The sequence below is a fragment of the Cebus imitator genome, unplaced genomic scaffold (genome assembly GCF_001604975.1).
Source record: "Cebus imitator isolate Cc_AM_T3 unplaced genomic scaffold, Cebus_imitator-1.0 Scaffold209, whole genome shotgun sequence".
NCBI classification, from domain to species: Eukaryota; Metazoa; Chordata; class Mammalia; order Primates; family Cebidae; genus Cebus; species Cebus imitator.
In genome coordinates, this window is record NW_016107524.1 from 920,479 (window position 1) to 941,148 (window position 20,670).

The 20,670-nt window shown below is 36.0% G+C and overlaps 1 protein-coding gene and 1 pseudogene across 34 annotated transcripts in view; one reads left to right on the top strand and one right to left on the bottom strand.

Moving 5' to 3' along the window:
- The window catches only part of NRXN1 (neurexin 1), a 1,144,745-nt gene that overhangs the window by 868,006 nt on the left and 256,069 nt on the right, over positions 1–20,670 (top strand). The gene's annotated exons all lie outside the window — the stretch shown is intronic.
- Positions 12,582–13,463, bottom strand: LOC119474087 (annotated as a pseudogene).

The window sequence follows — 20,670 nt, forward strand, 5'->3', positions numbered from 1 at the left end:
CAATATTCAGGTTTTTTTTGTTTAATACTAATTAAGGAGCCTGTGTAGAATATTAGCTAATACATGTATAGAAAATAATTACTACCTAAGGAAATTTCCTGTCCAATTTTTTACAGATTTATTTTTATAGCACAGTTGCAAAATGTTGTACATAGAAATATATTCAGTGTAACTGACGCAAACTTAATTACCTCAGTGCAAATGTACTTGCTATAATTTCAAGCTAAGAAGTTTTACTCTGTTGTTCAAATAACACTCACTTAAAGCTTAATAGCCTGTGCTTGCCTGGAGCTCCCCACCAGATGAAAACTGACTTGGAAAGTCTGTAAATGCAAACCCATCTTTAATCTAAATCCATCAAATCAGTTCCCTTAAAAGAAATTTTCTCAAGGTTGTCACAATTTATACATTGAGCCAAATAATTCTTTGTTGTAGCAGCTGTCCTACATTTTATTGAATGTTTAGCAGCATCCCTGGTCTTTGTGCACAAGATGCCAACAGTATCTAGTTGTGACAAACAAACGTTTTTAGATATTGCCAGATATCCCATGGAGGGTCCACATTACCCAGGTTGAAAAACTGCCTATAAATATTGAAACAACAAGAAGAGCAAAGTCTCACATTTAAAAACACATTAAAAAAAACACAGTTAAAGATTATCAATATTTTATCATCAAATGACTTTTTTGATAAATAAAAGTAATTTCTTTCTCAAATAGAGGTTGGTTTGAAAAAAAAAAAAAAAACTCCCCAAATCTTCAACATTCAGAAACAGCTGTCTCTTTGGCAGGGGAAGATTTCAAGTTTTGCTGAATTTTATTACAGTTGTCAGTAACAAATTGACAACTGCTAAATATGAACCCTGTGGTATAATAAACCTTTGAAATTAACTTTCAAACCTCAGTCGCCAATTTTTATTCAATTGTGTTATTTAAGGAGCAGATGCTTCTGACAAATTTTCAGTGTTGTCCTAAGACAAAAAATAAATGATAGCTTTATTTTCTGCGTTTTCCTCTTCACTCACATCTAAAATCACCTTTCAAGAAATTCTTAGCTGTGAGTTCATTCTAAAATTGGTTGAAACAAAAATCACAGCGTATTTCTAATGGTGTGAATCCTTAATGCTATACTTAATTGGAGGTTTAGACTCAATATCACTCTCTATGGTATATATACATTGTTAGAACCATATTTTAGTTTCCCTTGCTATAAACAACCTTGTGGTGATGTCATTTAGATATTTACTATCTGACTGTCTCGCATGAGCTCTAATTACTATATTTACTTTACTGAACTTTTCTCCTCAATGAATAATGTGATAATAGCATTCCTGGGATCTACTCTTAAAACCTCCCAGTAGCTATGAAATATAGAAAATTCAAGTTCTTATTTGAAATCACTTTCTTTTTATACCTGTTTGCTCTAATATAAAGACATAGGTTTTTATTGTTTCTCCCTGTATAATATTCATGATTGTGAATTTCCAGCATGTATAGAGGTTGGTGACAGCTAGAAGAAAGAATGAGCAGGTTTTAAGAAGCAATTGTCAATGCATGCAAGACTTTTAAAAGGGGATGTCTCTAGTCCATTTGCACTGCTATAACGGAATACCTAAAACTGGGTAGTCTATAAAGAATGGAATTATTTTTCTTGTGATTCTAGAGGGTGGAAAGTCCCAGACCGAAGCTCTGGCACCTCATATCTGGTGATAAGGGCTTGGTCTCTGCTTTAGAATGGCACCTCCAGGACTGTATCCCCCAGAGTGAAGGAATCCTGTTCCTCATAAGGCAGGAGAACAGAAGAGCACAGTGCTTCTCCCCAAAGCTCTTTATATAGCAGTGTTAATCCATTTTTGAGGGTAGAGCCCTCATCACCTAAACATCTCCCATTAGGCACCGTCTCCCAGCCTTGTTACACTGAGGGTTAAGTTTCCAACACATAAATTCCGAGGGACACATTCAGGCTATACAAGGGATTATACACACAGGAACACTAGCAAGATGTGAGAGTTCTGCCTAAAGGATTCTCACTGGAATTAGCTATTATCATTAAAAATAAAAATTGAGCCTGGCACAGTGGCTCACCCCTGTAATCCCAGAACTTTGGGAAGCTGAGGCGGGAGAATTCTTTGAAGCCAGGAGTTCAAGACTAGCTTGGGAAGCACAGCAAGACCCTGTTTCTACAACAACAACAAAATATTTAAAAATTAGCCAGATGTTGTGACATGCACCTGTAGTCTCAGCTACTTGGGAGGCTGAGGCGGGAGGAGTTCAAGGCTACAGTGAGGTCTGATTGAACCACTGCACCCCAGCCAGCCTGGACAACAGAGTGAGAACCTGTCTCTAAATAAATAAATATTAAAACTAAAAATTCCACTTTGATGATAATTACTTTGAACTGAAAATAATAAAAAGTATTACCCAGAAATAATGATACACAGTGCTTAATTAAAAATCTTGGTATGAAAAATCAAATTGATTATTTGTAGGCAGTGTAGGAAAAGGGAAGGAGGAGCAGCAGGCGGTTTGGATCTGCCTGGACGTCTAGCTCTAGGTTAAGCACACCTAAGCAGCTGCTGCTTTTTAGTTTTTATTATCCACATTATTTATTCTTTAAGAGCTCTTCTGGAAATTATAATGAGTGCTCCAATATGTAGTGTAAAAAAGGGTAATAATTTAAACATCTAATGTATTTGTAATTTTGAGACTGCTGTTATTGGGGTAATACATTGGTAGTGTGTTATAATGAGGTACTTTATGAGCTTTACCGAATTCACAAACACACCTGTTCTCCTGATTAGTGCCTTTGTGCATGTTACCATAGAATCAATATCGTTTTCAGAAAATAGCAGCTAACCTTAGAGAAGGGAAGGGGGAGAAATGGTCTCCCAAGTTCAGTGGGTCTAATTTGCTTGTCTGCATGTGATATTCATAAAATCATGCCCATTACTGATGAAAAACTCACCTCAGGGCATAAGGACAAAAGAAAAACAGGTAATTAAAATTAATGAAACAAAAGCAGTAATTATGCACAGAGTTGATCAACAAATCACTTTAGGTGGTCCCAGAATTTAAGTATCTTGCTTCTCTGGCTAATATGCTGATGCGACTAGACAGGTTAGGGATGTTTACCTACTCATATCTGCTGCCCCCTCCCTGGAAGATGTACTGAAATGTGGAGCAGCTCCATCTTTTTGTGCAAATAGCTGCTTGATATTACTAAAATATCGTGTGAGGTAGTTCCTACTTATTTCTAAAGCCACTTTTCTCTAGTTATCCTAAATGTCTTTTCTGGTAAGGATCACAATGGGGTTTGCTCCTTTGAACCAGGACACCTAAAAATACAGTCTTCAGTATTTTCTTTTGTTTTATAATTATAAATATAAAAAACTCCCAAGCATTATTAGGTATTTCTTTTTACAAAGATCACTTTCTCTGAAATGGAAGACAGGGAGAAATTCATACATGGCTTTGTTCTTGGATACTCCATTATCCCCAGACTACTTCCTGATTCCAACTACTGCTGTTACTTGTGTATTTGGCAACTACAAGCTAGCATACTTCTCAAAACTCTTTTCATTGGCAAACCTTGATGTAAATAATAGTTAAATCTTGTTAAAATACGTCATAGTGTGTATTATACAGCAGGGGTGTGGTGATATGTAACATGAGGTGTTTTACCGCTATAGGAATCTATGCATAGCTTGTTTACCTTATGTTCCACTTCTAGCTAGTAAGCCAAAAAAAGCACTTTCTGTTCTTGTGAGCCATTTGTAATCCAAATTCCTCTGTCAACTTCCAATACATTCCCTTTGAACTCTGTTTAATGTTACATATGTTACATGTGTCTGAAGGAGAGAATAGAATATTGTTTCCAACCTTCTGTAGGTACTGTTTAGTGGGCAGTATGTCTTAAACTATAAATGGTATTGTAGAACAAAAGTAGCATGAAAAAGTTGGCAAGAATTGACTTTTAATGAAGATGACATTTATCATGGATTGTCCTTTTAACAGCCTGTGAGAGGATACCAAGGACAAGTTCTAAGTCAACCCAAATTTAAAGTTATCTCAAGCAGAACATTGGATAGGCCAGATTGAGCAGACTGTGTTAAAAAGATTCTCTTGTGCAGTGCCATCTAGCCAATCTGTTGCTGGCATTGCCAAAAATACTCAGGCTAACTGGCCAAGTTGTTCTCAGAACTGCAGCTCATATTGATTTTAGAATGTAACTTAGATCATTTAATTTTTTTTAGAACCTGAAACTAAGAATGTTCCTCCTACTCTCCTCATCTGAAACACATTGTGAATCAGAGATTGTTTAAATTGAAGAGGTCATATGTATCTTCTAGTAAACCCTAAAATTTTACATATGAGAAACTGAGACTTAAAGAGATTATGACAACTTTCTGAAATCCAGCATAGGACTAGAACTCAAGTCACTGATGTCTCTTGAGGTTGTCACTTTCTTTCTCTGTTTAATGCTGCTTCATATACTTCCTTCCTTCCTTCCAACAGGTACTTATTCATTGATTCAGTGTTGTGGTGTGTGTGTGTGCCTGTGTGACAGAGAGACAGAGAGAATTAATTTAGATACAATTGAATGTTGCTAGTTTTCTGATTTTCAGGAAGCGTTCTAGTGTACTAAGCTTTTTACTTCCTTCTTTCTTCCTGTGTAGTACCTACTAAACAATTTTTTCTGTTTAGGTGTTTGGATCAAATTGCTGAACAAGATTAAATAACTACATTAATTCCATAATTTTAAAGGACTATTCTGGGGCAGTTGGGTATATAATATTTTAGCTCTGTTTATATCCCAAAGTAGAAAGATATGTTTACTATACTTATATTTATCTAATATGTTTATGATAAATATATTTAGCTATTCAAATAATATACTTTTCTGTATTGTAGAAACGGGACAGCAAAGCAAATCATACAGAAAATAAACATTTATGCTATTTTGGGAAAAAAGTTTTTCATTTTCTCTTTGGTCTAATAATGTAACTTTAAACTATTTAACACACCTGAAACTTTTTAAGTTATCTGATATTCTGGAGATAATAGACACTGGAAACTCAAAAAGGGAAGATGGTGGGAGGGGAATGAGAGTTGAAAAATTACCTATTGGGTATAATGTTCAACATTTGGGTGATGAGTACACTAGAAACCCAATCCCCACCATTACACAAGTAATATCCACGTAACAAGCACATGTACTCTCTGAATCTAAAATTTTCTAAAAATCTGACTTTCAAGGAAATTTGACATTTCTGCAAGTACACAACTAAAAACAATCTCTTTTGCCCGATTATCGTTAACATAAATTGCTTTGAAATGATAATGTGTGTCTTCTCTTTTTTCCCACTGTTTCTTTTAAGAACAGAAACCTGGTTTACTCTTTCTTTCTTTTTATGTGTGGTGTTCTTAAGATGACCACTTTTCTTAGTGATCTTTTCCTTCTCCTCTGATGAACTGAAAGCAACTTGTAGGTCTTAGCTATGGACATTTTGGGAAATAGATCCTTAATGTTACAGACTAAAGCAAGCAGAGCAGAGATTTTGGAAGACCAGGGGCGTATTGCTTTAATGTCCCCAATTTTTTATATTGGACAACTGATATTTTCTCAATGTTATATACAAGGTGAATAAAAATACCTTTAGGAAAAAAGGTTATTATTTTAAATTTAATGTCATTCTACTTCCAGGCCCTTATATGTCATCCTTACATGCTATCTATCTAATACAGTTATGTGTTAGGTGAAGTGTGAAGTTTTGGCCTAGTTACGGGTTTTCAGTTAGGAATTATGTTGCTCCCAGGGTATATTTGACAATGTCTGAAGACATTTTTGGTTGTCACCACTAGGTTGGAGAGGTAAAAACAGGCATCTAATGAGTAGAGGTCAGGCATGCCACTAACCAATCTAAAATTCACAGGCAAGGCCCCTGCTCCTTCCAACAAAGAATTTTCTAGCTTAAAATGTCAATAGCGAAGAGTTTGAGAAATGTTGGTCTAAAAAGTTTCTGAAACTGAATTGCTCAGAAACGTTCTAAGTTTCAAGCTGAGTTGTTGACTTGGACATTTTTTAACCTAGATCAAAAGAAAGTGAGCTATAAAATTTCAGTAAGAGCTGAAACATGCATAAAATCATAATGCATTGGGCTGAAAAACATATATATATCTAGGTCTCTGGTTCTCTTTTCTTAACTTGTGTGATAGAAGAAGACAACCTTTTTATTCTTTATTCATGGCTTAAATAGGTCTGTGCTGATACTAGAATTCATAGCTTTTCCCTCTTTCTAACTGAACAGGAGGAGAGACTCAGTTCTAAGCACTTAGCACAGTGCTTAGGCGGCTAGGGATTCAGTAAATGCTTGTTGACTGCCTCCCTGCCTAACAGTATTCATGAATTGCTTCTCTCCAAAAAGATCCCATGTCTTTTCTTCTGGAGATGGCATCTCTTCAGGAGCAAGAAAATGTGCAGAATTATCTGAAGCCCATAATGTGAGAAGAAAATCAGAAGTAAAGTGAAAGGGGGCTCAGAAAGGGAACCTTGTCAATGGGAAGATTTGTGTGTTTACTGATTTCCCTTTTTTTCTTTCTCCTTAATGATAAGTAAATTCTGAGTTGAGTGCTACCTGGTCTAGTTCTCGGAATCTCTGATACATAAAATTAAGCAGTATTTTTTTGTTATATATGTATATGAATAGATAGACATGTGTGCACATATATATGCATGCCATATATATATATATATATATATATATATATATTTGTGTGTGTATATTCTATCCACATATATTCTTATGTTTATAAGGATCAATAAATCTAAAAGTGTCAAGTTTTAATGCTTAAAAAAAAGTTGGAAGATGAATGAGATTTTTAAGAGTGACCCATTCATGAAATTCTCCATCCAGCTAAAAATAGTTGTTAACATATTTGGGAGACAAAGGGAATCTGAAGTGTCAGAAGGAAAGGAAAACCAAATTCTCTTTACATGAATAGAATCTGATGCATCTTGGTGGTAATAACCTTATGGTTTGTCCATATTTATCAGTTATTACCTATAACTTCTCTAAAATTGTTGAGTCAGGAAGCATGCGCTCTTGGTTTGTGTGACCATGGTGTCTTACTTCAGAGGATGGCCTGTTGAATGACCTTTGGATTTGGTTCTTTGGCCACTGAGAAGGAGTGTAGTGGAAAGGGCATTGAGGCCCACACCTAGATGTTAGCACTGGCTCTAATACCTACAATTCTGTGGCTTAGCAGGTCATTAATTTCTGAGCCTCAAGTTCATGAAGCATAATTTGAAGATAATAATCTATAGCCCACCCACATTACAGGCTTGTTGAGAGGTCATGTGAGTAATGGAGTGAAATTGTAGGGAGATGATAGCATGCTACACCTGAGCCAAGTATGGCATATTACTATTTTAATGGTTATTATGATGATTTTTTAAAATTATCATTACCTCAATGACTACTAGACTGGTTATGTTGTTCTTCTGGCTTTTTAAATATTTGGACATTTCCCTTCTGAACTAAAATAGATAATTACAACAGCAATTTTTTTTCTAAGAGCTTGACATTTAGTAATTTATTTAATCCTCCCAACAACATTATAAGGTAGGTAATGCTATTATCTATTTTATATAACTGTTAAGAAGATTATTGAATGAAATACGGCTAATAAATCATAGAACTAAGATTTAAAACCAGACCCTTATTCTTAATTGCTGTGCGGCACTATGAAATTCATATGATATGAATGTCGTATGAATGTAACTAGTACAGTGGCTGTTGAATCTGAATCTAAAATACAGCATGCCACCCACATCCTCACTAGGTTTTTCAAAGCAACTTTTGAAGTTATCTGTGTATTAGTAATAATAGTAATATTAATAAACATGTTGAATAAGATACAGATTATTTACACGGATCTTTTATTTTTTAAATAAACCTTATGATAAGTACTCTTATTTTGAATTGAGAAAACTAAAGCTCTAAAAGGTGGAATAACTAGACCAGACTCACAAGTCAGTCAATGGCTGAACTGGGTTTGATAGATATAGTCTGGTTCTAGAACCTTTTTTTTTTTTTTTTTTTTGAGACAGTCTGGCTCTCTCACCAGGCGCCAGGCTGGAGTGCAGTGGAGCGATCTTGGCTCATTGCAACCTCTGCCTCCCGGTTCAAGCAATTCTCCTGCCTCAGTCTCCCGAGTAGCTGGGACTACAGGCATGCACTACCGTGCCCAGCTAAGTTTTGTATTTTTTTAGTAGAGACGAAGTTTCTCCATGTTGACCAGGATGGCCTTGATCTCCTGACCTTGCAATCCACCCACCTTGGCCTCCGAAAGTGCTGGGATTACAGGCGTGAGCCACCGTGCCCGGCCTGGTTCCAGAGCTTTTATTCCTTATCACTACATTATTTTGTCTCTTTTTTGTATGTTTTTGAATTTTTTATACCTTGGTAAAGTTTTCTACCTGTATAATATTAGACGAGATTTCTGAGGTGATGAAGTAGTATTCTAACCAGAAGGCCAATTTAGAGAAAGCCTCTCTGTTTTATGAATGCATTTTGATATAAATCATTTTCTGTTTTATTTTTGTGGGGAAGGGGATTGCTATATTCATTTAGGGAGGACTTGTGATAGGATCCATCATCTGAAGAAAGACACTTAGTGTTTATGCATGTTAACCTGACAGATGATCAGAGTTCAGAGCCCAGATCTTACTTCTGTGTTACCCACAATAAATAAGCCATATTGGAATGTTTGAGTGTACAGGAGGAAGACAGACAGCTGATTTAGGACTACTTGTTACATGACCTTTTTTTAAACATTAATTGAATATATCAACCGAATTTTTAAAGCCATGCCCTTCATAAAATGGCCTAAGGACATGTATATGAAAATGAAAACATTAATGCTAACATAAAATATAAGACAGTAGCAATATAAAACACATAGCAGGAAAGTCCTTTGAGGTAGGCTCACATAAAAATGGACTTGTTGTACATGTAGATGTGCACTACCTCCCGAAGACTTAATGCAATTGGCATGACAAGTAATTATCACAAATATACTTATTGTGTCATTATTTCAGAGTTTTAAACTGGGTTTTGTGAATGAAGATTATTGTCTTGTTCCAGTACTGGTTTTGGCTATTGTATTCCATCTTCAATATCCAGTTAGGAGTCTTGTACATCATTAGTTTCATCTCCACTCTGATGATTCACAGGAAAGCTGACCTTAGTCATTCCAGTTATGCTATACCATTGAGAAAGCCTTAGATATTTTGAACTAGACACAGTAATAATCAATTGGATCAAAATCTTCGCATTATCAGACTTAGTAAAAGTTGCTTTCGTATTGTGTATTTATTTGTTTATACTCTGCATCTTGTCTAAAATGAGTTTCAAGTCTTTTCTGATGAGTTTTTGCTTCTAGATTTTATAATCAGTGTTCTTAGGATAGTTATGCTCCTGATAGCACATTTACATTCCCAAGAGTTTGTCCTGACAGTTCTGATCAATTCTCTCTTGGACTAGAAGATACAATTCTAGTGACAAGGAAATGATTGCAGTATAATGGAGAAATGTGGACTGTGTGTGTATTTTTTTTTTTCTATTCTTTTGGCTTTTTCTTTTTCTTTTTTTTTTTTTTTTTTTTGTTTTTTTTTTTTTTTTTTTTTTTTTTTTTTTTTCTGAGATGGAGTCTCGCTCTGTCACCCAGGCTGGATTGCGAAGGCATGATCTCAGCTCACCGCAACCTCTGCCTTCCAAGTTCAAGCAATTCTCCTGTCTCAGCCCCCTGAGTGGCTGAGACTATAGGCGCCAGCCACCACACCCGGCTAATTTTTCTATTTTTGGTAGAGACTGGGTTTCACCATAGTGGTCAGGCTAGTCTCGAACTCCTGACCTCAGGTGGTCCACCCGCCTCAGTCTCCCAAAGTGCTGTGATTACAGGCATGAGCCACCACACCCAGCCAGAAGGCAAATAATTTCTTCAAAATCAAAGGCTAAAACGAAAGAGTTATAGAAAAAGAATGTTTTGGGAAAGCCAGATGTTAACAGGCAACCCAATTTCTCCAGAATTGCCAATTTCAGTGGCTGTGTTGCCAATGTCTTTCCCTCCTGGACTTGAGGTGTAGTGGTATACACCGGGAAACAGAGGTAAGTATCAGTTCTATCACCTGGCTCATCTGTTTGATCCCTGTTGTGCATAGAGTGACATTAGGACTTTTGCCCTGCCCTAGATTCTAAGAAGAACATCAAGCTAGCAAGTCCTTCAAGGGCCTCCCTGTGTCTTTTTTGTTGTTAGGCTCAGCTCATTAGTTAACATGTGACTTCCCTTGTAATTACTTCTATTTTTCTAATTAAAATTAGTGCTAAAAGATAGGGTATAGGCTAACATAGCGGAGGTTCAAATATAACAGGATATTTACAAATTACTCAAGCATAATAATACAATACCACCAAAAATATTATTGATAATTTTTCTTAATCAGTTTGCAGTATTTCAGAACACACTATTGCCTTGTCTATAATAACCCTATTATCTTCTGTTCATAGGAATGGTATTTTTTAGGAGCCTAAAAAATTCTTTTTTTGACAAATAGATAAATTCTCTTCTGTCTGTAGTTGCATAGGCATTTGTGTAAGAGTGGATTGGGTAAAGAGGGTCATTACTATTTTCTAATACTTTTCTGTAGACTCCTCTTCAGAGCAATCTCATGTACATTTGACTTTTCATTCTCAGTCAAGCAAAATTAGTTTACAGATGTTCAGTGACCAGGGAGATACATCTAGAGCTGGAAGGAACCCGCGGTCATCTTATTTGTTTCCTTTCCTTCAGGCAGGTATGTCAGTAACCCTCCTAAGCTAACTGGCTTTTATTATACTTTTAAGGATATTCAAGAGTAGTGGTCCTCTGTTCATTTCTTTAACATTCTTCTAATGAATTATCGTTTCAATAGAGACTCTAGGTTAGTCCATTTATTTTTTGTGGCACCTAAGTAGACTTGATTTTGTCTCCCCTGTTCTCTTTTGCCTGAACTTAGCAAATTGTTCAAAATCATCTTCAAACAGCTAATGACTGCTACCAGAGTGACCCAGTTGAAGTAACACTGTAAACTATGTCTCTTCTAATCAAAATCCTTTTATAATAGCCCATATATTTCCAACACCCATAATAGTGTTATTTAAACAGTATTATAGCTCATTAATGGGACCTAAAAATGAATTGAGAGGCCTACTCATTTCCTAATTAAACAGACTAGAATTGATATGAAATAGAATAGAAAATATGAATATTTGAATAGTAAGATTCATTATTTTTATCGAAAATTTTCATTCAATTGTAAAATTCTATATAGGTATATATAGACATATGTATTTATAATATATATAGTATATGTATAATATATATATATATATATATATATATATATATTGCTCTCTTTCACACACATACCCACATACACACATGTATTTGACCCTTGAACAATACATGATTGGACTGTACAGGTCCACTTATAAATAGATTTTCTTCTGCCTCTGTCTCCTATGAGACAGCAAAATCAACCCTTCCACTTCCTCCTCTTCTTCAGCCTACTGAATGTGAAAATGACAGGGATGAAAATGTTATGATGATGAATTTCCACTTAATGAGTGGTCATATATTTTCTCTTCTATATGATTTTCTAGATAACATTTTACTTTGTCTAGCTTACTTTATTGTAAGAATGCAGTATATACTACATATAACATACAAAATATGTGTTAACTGCTTATGTTATTAGCAAGCCTTTTGGTCAACAGTAGGCTATTGGTTGTTAAGATTTGGGGGTGTCAAAAGTTATGCCCAGATTTTCAACTGAGAGTATATGGGTACCCCAACACCACATTGTTCAAGGGCCAAGTATACAGACACATAAACACACACACACAAACACACACGAGGCAGAGAGAGAGAGAGAGATTGAAGTGTTTCAGATGTCAGAGTTTTTTGGCTTGTGGAATATTTCAATGATTTGAGCATCCCAGATATGAAAATATAAAGTCTGAAAATGCTCTAATGATGGCTGGGCATGGTGGCTTATAGCTGTAATCCCAGAACTTTGAGAAGCTAACGTGGGTGAATAACTTGAGGGCAGGAGTATGAGATTAGCTTGGTCACCAAGGTGAAACTTTGTCTCTACTAAAAATACAAAAAATTAGCTAGACATGGTGGTGTGTGCCTGTAGTCCCAGCTACCCAGGAGGCCAAAGTAGGAGAATCACTTGAATCCAGGAGGCAGAAGTTGCAATGAGCTGAGATTGTGCCACTGTACTCCAGACTGGGCAATAGAGTGAGATTCTGTCTCAAAAATAGCAAAGCAAAACGAAATGTTCTAATGAGTATTTCCATGAGCATCATTGTGCTGTTTAAAAAATTTTTTATTTTGGAGCATTTCAAATTTCAGATTTTTGGATTTAGGATGCTCAACCAGTTAAAGTGTGTGTGTGTGTGTATTATATATGACATTATAAATTATATGTATAATAAAGATATATAAACATTTATTTATTTATTTATTTTTGAGCTGAAGTTTTACTTAAAACGTAAAAGAAATGTTCCCCCAAAATGCTGGTGAATAAATCAATAGGATACCACGCAGTGCTCTCTTCCTGCGAGTCAGCCAGCCTATCCAAGTACAGGGTAATACACAGTACTTAACGCTGGTAGAATGTCACAGTAGTTTAGTGTTAAAGATTATCTGTGCCTAGATTATGAAGAGATTCTTAGAATGTGTGGATTACTTCTGGGTTCACACCTTACTGGGCATGAACAAGAGCGCCTGCTCCTTGGCCATAACCAAATCCCTTGGGCCCATAGTTCTTTGGATAACATCCTTTACCATAGATTTCACCTTCTTTTTCAGTCAGAGTTGTTGATTCAAGACTCTTCCCACACTTTGCACGTCGGAAACAGTTTTTGTGCCAGGGCTTTCCAGCTCCAAGGAGCTTCTCGGCAGCGTATACAGAATCCCCGCATCTGGAACGCTTCTCAGCACCTCCATATTTCTGAGCAAATTTAGAAGTGTTTGGATTTGTCGTAGGCCTGTGAGGCTGCACACTCTCTGGTTTGATGCCCAGCCTCTCGCCACGGCCCATGTTAAGCGTGCCAGCGCCCTGGCCGTAACCGTAGCCTTTTGGCCCACGTACGTCTTTCTGTAGCAGGATTTGCAGTAGATCTCTTGATCGTGAATTGCCACTGTTGTGCTGTCTTCATTTTTCCTGCAAACCATGCAGAGAAAGCAGCAGCGGTGGAAGCTCCTGCCATCACACGGCACCTCTTCTGTGTGGTACACGGTCCTCCCGCAGGCCCCACACTTGTTTCCACCGCCCCAGAGGGGCATTTTGAGTTGGAGGCTGGAGCACGCACCGCAGGTGGAGCTAGCGAGGCTGGCTGGAGGGAGGGTCCAGAGAGTCCGAGATCCCATAAACATTTATTAAATTGAAATAAAATGTATGCTTAAAAATGTACTTGTTACCACATAAAATGTATTTTTTTCTGTGGGTCATGATCAGAAATAGTTGAGATTTTTCTGGCCTGTAGAACAAAGTCAAAGCACCTGGTGTGATACGAAGACTGCCGAGATCTTCTCCCAGTTTACCTCTCCAGTGCCATTGCCTTGATTTAGACATTATCTCGTTACTGTACCAAACTACCCAACACACAGTGTAAGGTGGTTTTTTGTTTTGCTTTGTTCCAACCTGATTTCAGTTATGCTGTCCCCTCTGCCAGGAATTCCATCCCCTTCCTCCATCCACCTCATCCATATAATTTTTATTTAACATTTTCACTTAGCTCAGAAATAAACTTCCCCAAGAAACTTTCCTGAATTTGTCTTTTTGCAATGGGACAAGGTACCCATTGTTTGTTCTCATGGGCCACTTTACACAACAACTATAGTATAGTGATATAATTAAGAGTGGACACCTTTGACCAAATTGCCTATTTTTGAATACTGGCTCCTTTACTGCTTTGTGTATGACTTTCAACAAGTTATTTAAGTTCTATGTGTCTGAGATTCTTAATTTGTGAAATGAAAATAATAGCTTCCACCCAACATAATGGTTAATTAAATGAGCTATTGTATGTTAGGCACACACCCCAGAGTATTTGCTCAATATGAGCTATTATTATGTTACAGTGATATGTTTGCTTCTGCTTCTAATGAGCATTCTGTGTGTGAAAACTCATATTCTGTTTGAAGATGTTTCTGGCAAACAATATTTTCATCTACTTTTATCTGAAGATATAGAGTTTTTGAAAGAATGAACTGTTGGTGTTGGGGAGGAAAGAAAAGGATCTAGCATTCTTTTTATAAGAGGAATAAATAAGTAAACAGAGGAGGAAATCACCATCAGCTGCCTTGAAATTCAAGCAAGAGTCTTGAATGGCTATTGAAGAGGCACTTGCAAGTTTTTCTTCTGGGGTTGCATTCATGTAAGTCCTGGGCTTGTTAACTACCCAGTCCAGAGGCCTTTTGTAAAATTTTGGTTTGGCCTCTGGCAATGAAATTTCTATTATTCAGTCAACCTGCCAGTAAACAACTTTATTTAGGCTCCAGAATCAGAAGATTCTGACAGCCTCAAAAATGTTCCAGTTGATTTATTATCGACATTTCCATAAGGTTAAAGACAAAAGAAAATTTAAGATGAAAAAAACTAAGTACCATAAAGTCTATTCCTTCTCTAGAAAATAATAGCTTCTACCCAACATAATGGTTAATTATTCCTTCCTAATAGCTTTTCTCACTAAAAATTTCACTCTTCTCTCTGTAGCAATGTGACCTCAAATGAACTGTGATTTTTTTTTTTTTAATATAAAGGCCAAATTGTTTTGCTTCCCAAGTTTCAGTCAAGGTAAAGTATAATGCTACCTTCAGTCAGGCATATTTCCAACCTTGTATCTGTAATTCCCCCAAGCTAGTGTAGAAGGTAGATAAATTATTGCTAAAATATGCTTCTGTGCCATGTGAAGTTGATTTAACGGTTAAAACTATTAATTTCCCACAGTCCAATATTTGCAATGCATGCTTGTATGTTTGTCATGTCTCTCTCAGTCCATCATGAACATCCCTGGGTCACTGCCTGCCTTTACCAGAATGTTTGTACATGGTCCTGAGGCAGAGACACATCCTTCTTACTAAGAGGAAGATTTAATTTGCATTCAGACAAAACATTGCTGCATTGCAATCAGAGGAATTGGAGAAAAAAAAAAAAACCTTTGGAAAAATGAAAACGTTGAAATAAAAGCACTGTTCTATAACATTTTTATTTCAGAACAAATATGCATGGATATATATATATATATATATATATTTATTTATTTATTTATTTATTTTTTGAGACAGAGTCTCAGTGGGTCGCCAGGCGCCAGGCTGCAGTGCAGTGGCGTGATCTCGGCTCACTGCAACTTCCGCCTCCCGGGTTCAAGCAATTCTCCTGCCTCCGCCTCCCAAGTAGCTGGGACTACAGGCGCATGCCACCATGCCCAGCTAATTTTTGTATTTTTTAAGTAGAGACGGGGTTTCACCATGTTGGCCAGGATGGTCTCATGATCCACCCATCTTGGCCTCCCAAAGGCTTGTATATTTTATTTCAGAGATCTCTAGAAGCCAGTCTTTCTAGTGGAGAAATAAACTGAACTCATAGTTGTCTTTCTTGAAAAGTGAATTATGCATGTAATCCTGGACCATGGCTCAGGGGCCATATATTAGAATTACCTGGGAGCTCTTGAAATAATCACAATAGCTAAACTGAACTCCAGACCAATTAGCTCAGAATATTTGAGGACATAGAACCTAGGCATCAGAATTTGTTAAAGCTCCCTAGTTAACCACAATATACAGTCAACTTTGAGAACAATTATTCTGGAAATACTTAGTGGAAGAGTGTTATAAACCTAGTTATTTATAATTTAGCTCTTTGATAATACTTATTCTTTTTCCTCATGAATTAGGGAACAATTGATAATCAGGTTTTTTTTTTTAACAGTTTCTCGGTAGGAAAAGGCATTTTTAAATTCTCACTGGAGCTTGTTCTTGTACTGGTTGCCAGTAGCACCAGATGCCAGTATGGTCACTGTATCCTTAAAATATTCTGGTGTCTAAACATGTGTCATAAAATTAACAGGCAGGGGTGAAGGCAGAACAATATGAAATGGCCTTCACGTTTTGCCTTCATGTTGAAGGAGGGGATTCCTCCTCCAACAAAGGATAGTTAAATTCCTGGGAGACTCTTCTTCAATCTTATTCCCTAGAGAGATACTAAAATAAAAGGACTCCTCTTTTTGCCAGGGAATGATGGCATTTTATAATGCACAGGGGGTGAGGCAGGAGAGCACATTTGATTATTTCTGTAGTTTTCTTTTAGTTCCTCACCGGTGTTCTTTTACTTTACTCATGAGTACTCAGTGTTGAGACTTAACGTGAGCTCTGCTTTTCCATAAAGCCATCCCAAACTATTGATCTGCCCATTTTTACAAATATTTTGAGAATTCACTCCTTAACAAAAAAATGATCATTTCATTGTATGTAATCTATATGTCATCAGCCTATGAGTAAACCATGGAAGTTTATGGCCAAATTATATTGGTGCCGAGCCTCCAACCTACTTGACTACAGGTTTTACTAAACTCTACCATACTGCCCTCAGCAAACGTTTTCAACATCACCAGAGGTGATTATTCATGTCTTCCAATTAATCTTAATTGTAATTAGCCTCTGAGATTTTTTTTCAGATTCTAATAAGGATTCAAAATTCTTAAGAAGAATTTTCAAACCAGACCTCACATGAAATCATCCCTGATGTTACATATTAGTTGCTTCATGACCATTTAATCAATGGCTTTCATTTAATAAATAGTATTCATTTAATAAATAGGTTTTAGTATCTGTATCAGTTTTCAATCACCGAATAATAGATTACTACAAATTTAGTAGCCTAAAACATCTATTTTTAGCTACCATTTCCGTAGATCAGATGTCTGGGTGAGCTCAACTTGCTTCTCTGCTTAGGGTCTCAAGAAGGCCGGTATTCAGGTGCCACTTGGGCTGGGCTCTTATCTTTAGAATTTGGAGATGAAACTGTTTCCAACTTCTTCAGAATTTTGTCAGTATTCAGTTCTGTGAGGCTGTAGGACTGACGTCCCAAGTTTCCTTGCTGGTTGTCAGCTGTAGGGCATCCTTGGTGGTTTTTCCATTCTTAAACATACATATATATTCACATAGGTTGAGTACCCCATATCCAAAATGCCTGGGACCAGAAATGTTCCAGAGTTTGGATTTTCTTCAGATTTTGAAATATTTGCATTGCACTTACCAAGTTCACCATCCCACATCTGAAAACCCAAAATCCAATATGTTGCAGTGAGCATTTCTTTTGAACATCATATTGGCTGTAAAACGTTTCAGATTTTGGAGCATTTTGGGTTTCAAATTTTCAGATTTGGCTTGTTTAACCTGTATCATTGGTGAGATCTCTTGTCATATTTAAAAGCTCCACACACCCTCAAAGGGAAGACAATTATACAAAGATAAGGATCATTGCAAATCATTCTTAGATTCTGCTAAATATAGCACATCTGGAGAATACACAAGACATAAAGTAGTACAAGACTCTAGCCATCCTAAGAATACATATAACATGGTAAGATATCATGGGCAAGGAGTGGAGGTGAATGTAATATATAGATTATGTAATAATATCAATGTTTGCTTAGTATGATCATTTCACATCATTTCTAAAGGAATTGTCCAGTTTGTCCTTCATAAAAAGTCCTGTGAGGTAGAGTCCATTCTTCCCATTTTGCAGAGGAGGAAGCTGAGGCTCAGAGACCTTAAATGAATTGACAGATGTCTCAGAAACAGTTGTTGCTGAGGCTTTACCCAGAAATGTATGATATCAAAGCGTGTAAACACAACATGCTGTTACTCCCAGTACTGTACTTTCCATAAGCAGCTAATGTCCCTCACTTCTCCATGAGGATCCCTTAATTTGACTGTTATCTAGACCATCTCATATTTCTTCTTACACCTTCTACTTCATACTTCTCCACATGAAGCCCTGTTAACCACTGAGGTCTTCTTCAGCAACCTCAGGGGATTGTGAGAATTAGAGAGATCTTTTCTCCTTGGCTTCTTAGGTTCTTTCACCCATAGGAAAGTCTCTTGCTTTCAGAAATCTCCAAGTGAGGAGTAGACACCTCTCTCTCCTCTTGTATAGCCTCAAGCCACAGGATCATGTATAAAATTGAGTTACAAGTTATTCGCTTCACTCCAATGACAGTAAATACAGAGCCCTGGAAGTGACATGCCGGTGTCCTCATCTTTATTTTTGAATTTAATCGCATTTAACTTTGGTGTTTTGGTGGAGAACAGAGAGCACAGCCTCTGTAGTCTCCATTAAGAATGTATTGTCTCTTTCTCTCCTGACCCTCAGATCATCTTATATAGGTTATAAAGTGTATTCGGGAAGGGAGGATTAGGTGGTGGGGGTTGCTATTGATCATAGCTCTGGAAAGAGGATCAGGCCCCATATTCTTTAGAATGTAAAGTATTTATTTATTTGTGGTCCTAATAGTTATGTTCAAGCTTCCAAAGAAAATGCAACAGGAGATGTCCTATTTGACAATGTGACACTTCAGCTCAATGCTGGTTGCTTTGTATGTCTCAATAATTGTCAATTAAAAATGACTATCAAGGATTAAACTGTCATTTTAGATAACTCTTTAATGAAAAGAGAAAAACATGAACTTTCATATTTCTTATGGTCTTCTCTGCTTTCTTATTAACCACAAAATTCCATCACAAACTTTGTGTATTTTAAGCAAAAGAGAAAATATCCTGATCACAGAATAAATTCCTCCAGGTTGTGTCAATCAAACTAAATCATTTTAACTTGGAGAGTAGGGAGTGACTTTGACATTTCTGTACTGTAACAGTTTCTCTAATTGTGCCAGGCGACTCTCATTTGTTTAAATTCTTAGCTGGAATGTATTTAAATGTGTCTAATTTGTTAGATGTAATTATAATAAATGTCGAAGTAATTAAGTGATATGACAGAATATTGGCCATAAAGGAATTAATCTTAATACTGTGTAAATCACAAGTTACTAAACAATGGGAAATTGGTCTGATGTGAATTTCAACACTGAAACACAATGTAAATCAGTATGGCCTAACAGACGGAAGATAAAACCATAATGTTAGAGAGGATGGATTTACTTTCAAAAGAAGCAAGTAATGATTCCTCCTTCAAGCTCTGTGTACTTAGCTCAAAGTGGTAGTTGCAATAAGATAAAGTATAGATGTTGTCTCCTTAGTGCCATCTTGCTTATAAACTTGGTTCTGCCCTGAAAATCCATATGGCATCATGTGTTTGTACAATGTTGGTAATTCACATTCCTAACTTAATAACTTCAACAGTAGATAAACACATGTATATATGTTAATACTCATCAAGAAAACATAAATGCTTACTGGACTTTTAAACATTCAGAATAATGACCAGTTTCTATTTGTGTGAGGTTTGATCAGGCAAGAGAACTTTAGAGGAATGCTTACCAACAAAAGCAAAATGTGCTGTCAATTCTTAACTATAAAATCCATACAGGACATTTTCTTAGCTAAGATCTAAAACAGACTGTGACAGTTAGGGAGAAGCATATTGGCCAAGAAGGCTCAGAAAATAAAATGTGTTAGGAAGAGCAAAGAAAGTGTTGACAACCTTTAGACTGATTATCAAGTAGATCTGCTGTTTTCCCTGTTATCTTACAAATTGCAGAGGCCAATGGTTTGCATAGGAAAACTCAGTTGTTTCTTGTGGGTAATTTAATGGGAGAAAGTTTGATTCTAGTCTTGAGTGGACTTGATGGTTAGTGATTGATTGCCATTGAAGCAGTTACCTTCACCAATATAGCATCAGCGGTGTTCTAGGCTAAAGAAGCCTATGGAAATTTATGTCACTTTTGAAATGACTTAAGATACTACATTTTTAATTGTTTTATATATACATACATTTTGTATTGATATATAGATAATTGTTACATATATAGTTGATATAATTTTTGCTCAGCATTTAAAGTAAACATGTTGAATTTTCAACTCAATATTTAAGATAAAAATTAATAAGTGTTTAAATTTGTCTTACAAAAGTATCTCCAGAGCCTTTGGAAAAGAAACAAAATGGAACGCAAATAATGAAGCAGAAGGTTGCCTACAAATAGTAAAAGCAGTTGTAGAAAGTTGTGTAATTAGCAGTTGACATTTTTAAGAAGAGGGAATATATGATTTTTAAATTTTAAAAATTTTATACAAAGTAAAAATACCATTTCAAAAATAATTTATTTGGAAAATGAAACATTTGTAATAATGCTGTAAAGTATATATTTACCAGTAATATCTAATTAAGCCTTGTCAATATCATGAGGTTAGTCAGAATATTACTATTGCTACTAAATCAATTTTTGCAAATTATTTTTATAAAAATATTCTTCTAAAATGCAAAATGTCTATATTCCATTGTGTGTATATGTAAATGTCTATATTCCATTGTGTGTACATGTAATGCATATTTGAAACCACGTCTTTTTTTTTTTTTTTTTTTTTTTTTTTTTTTTTTTTT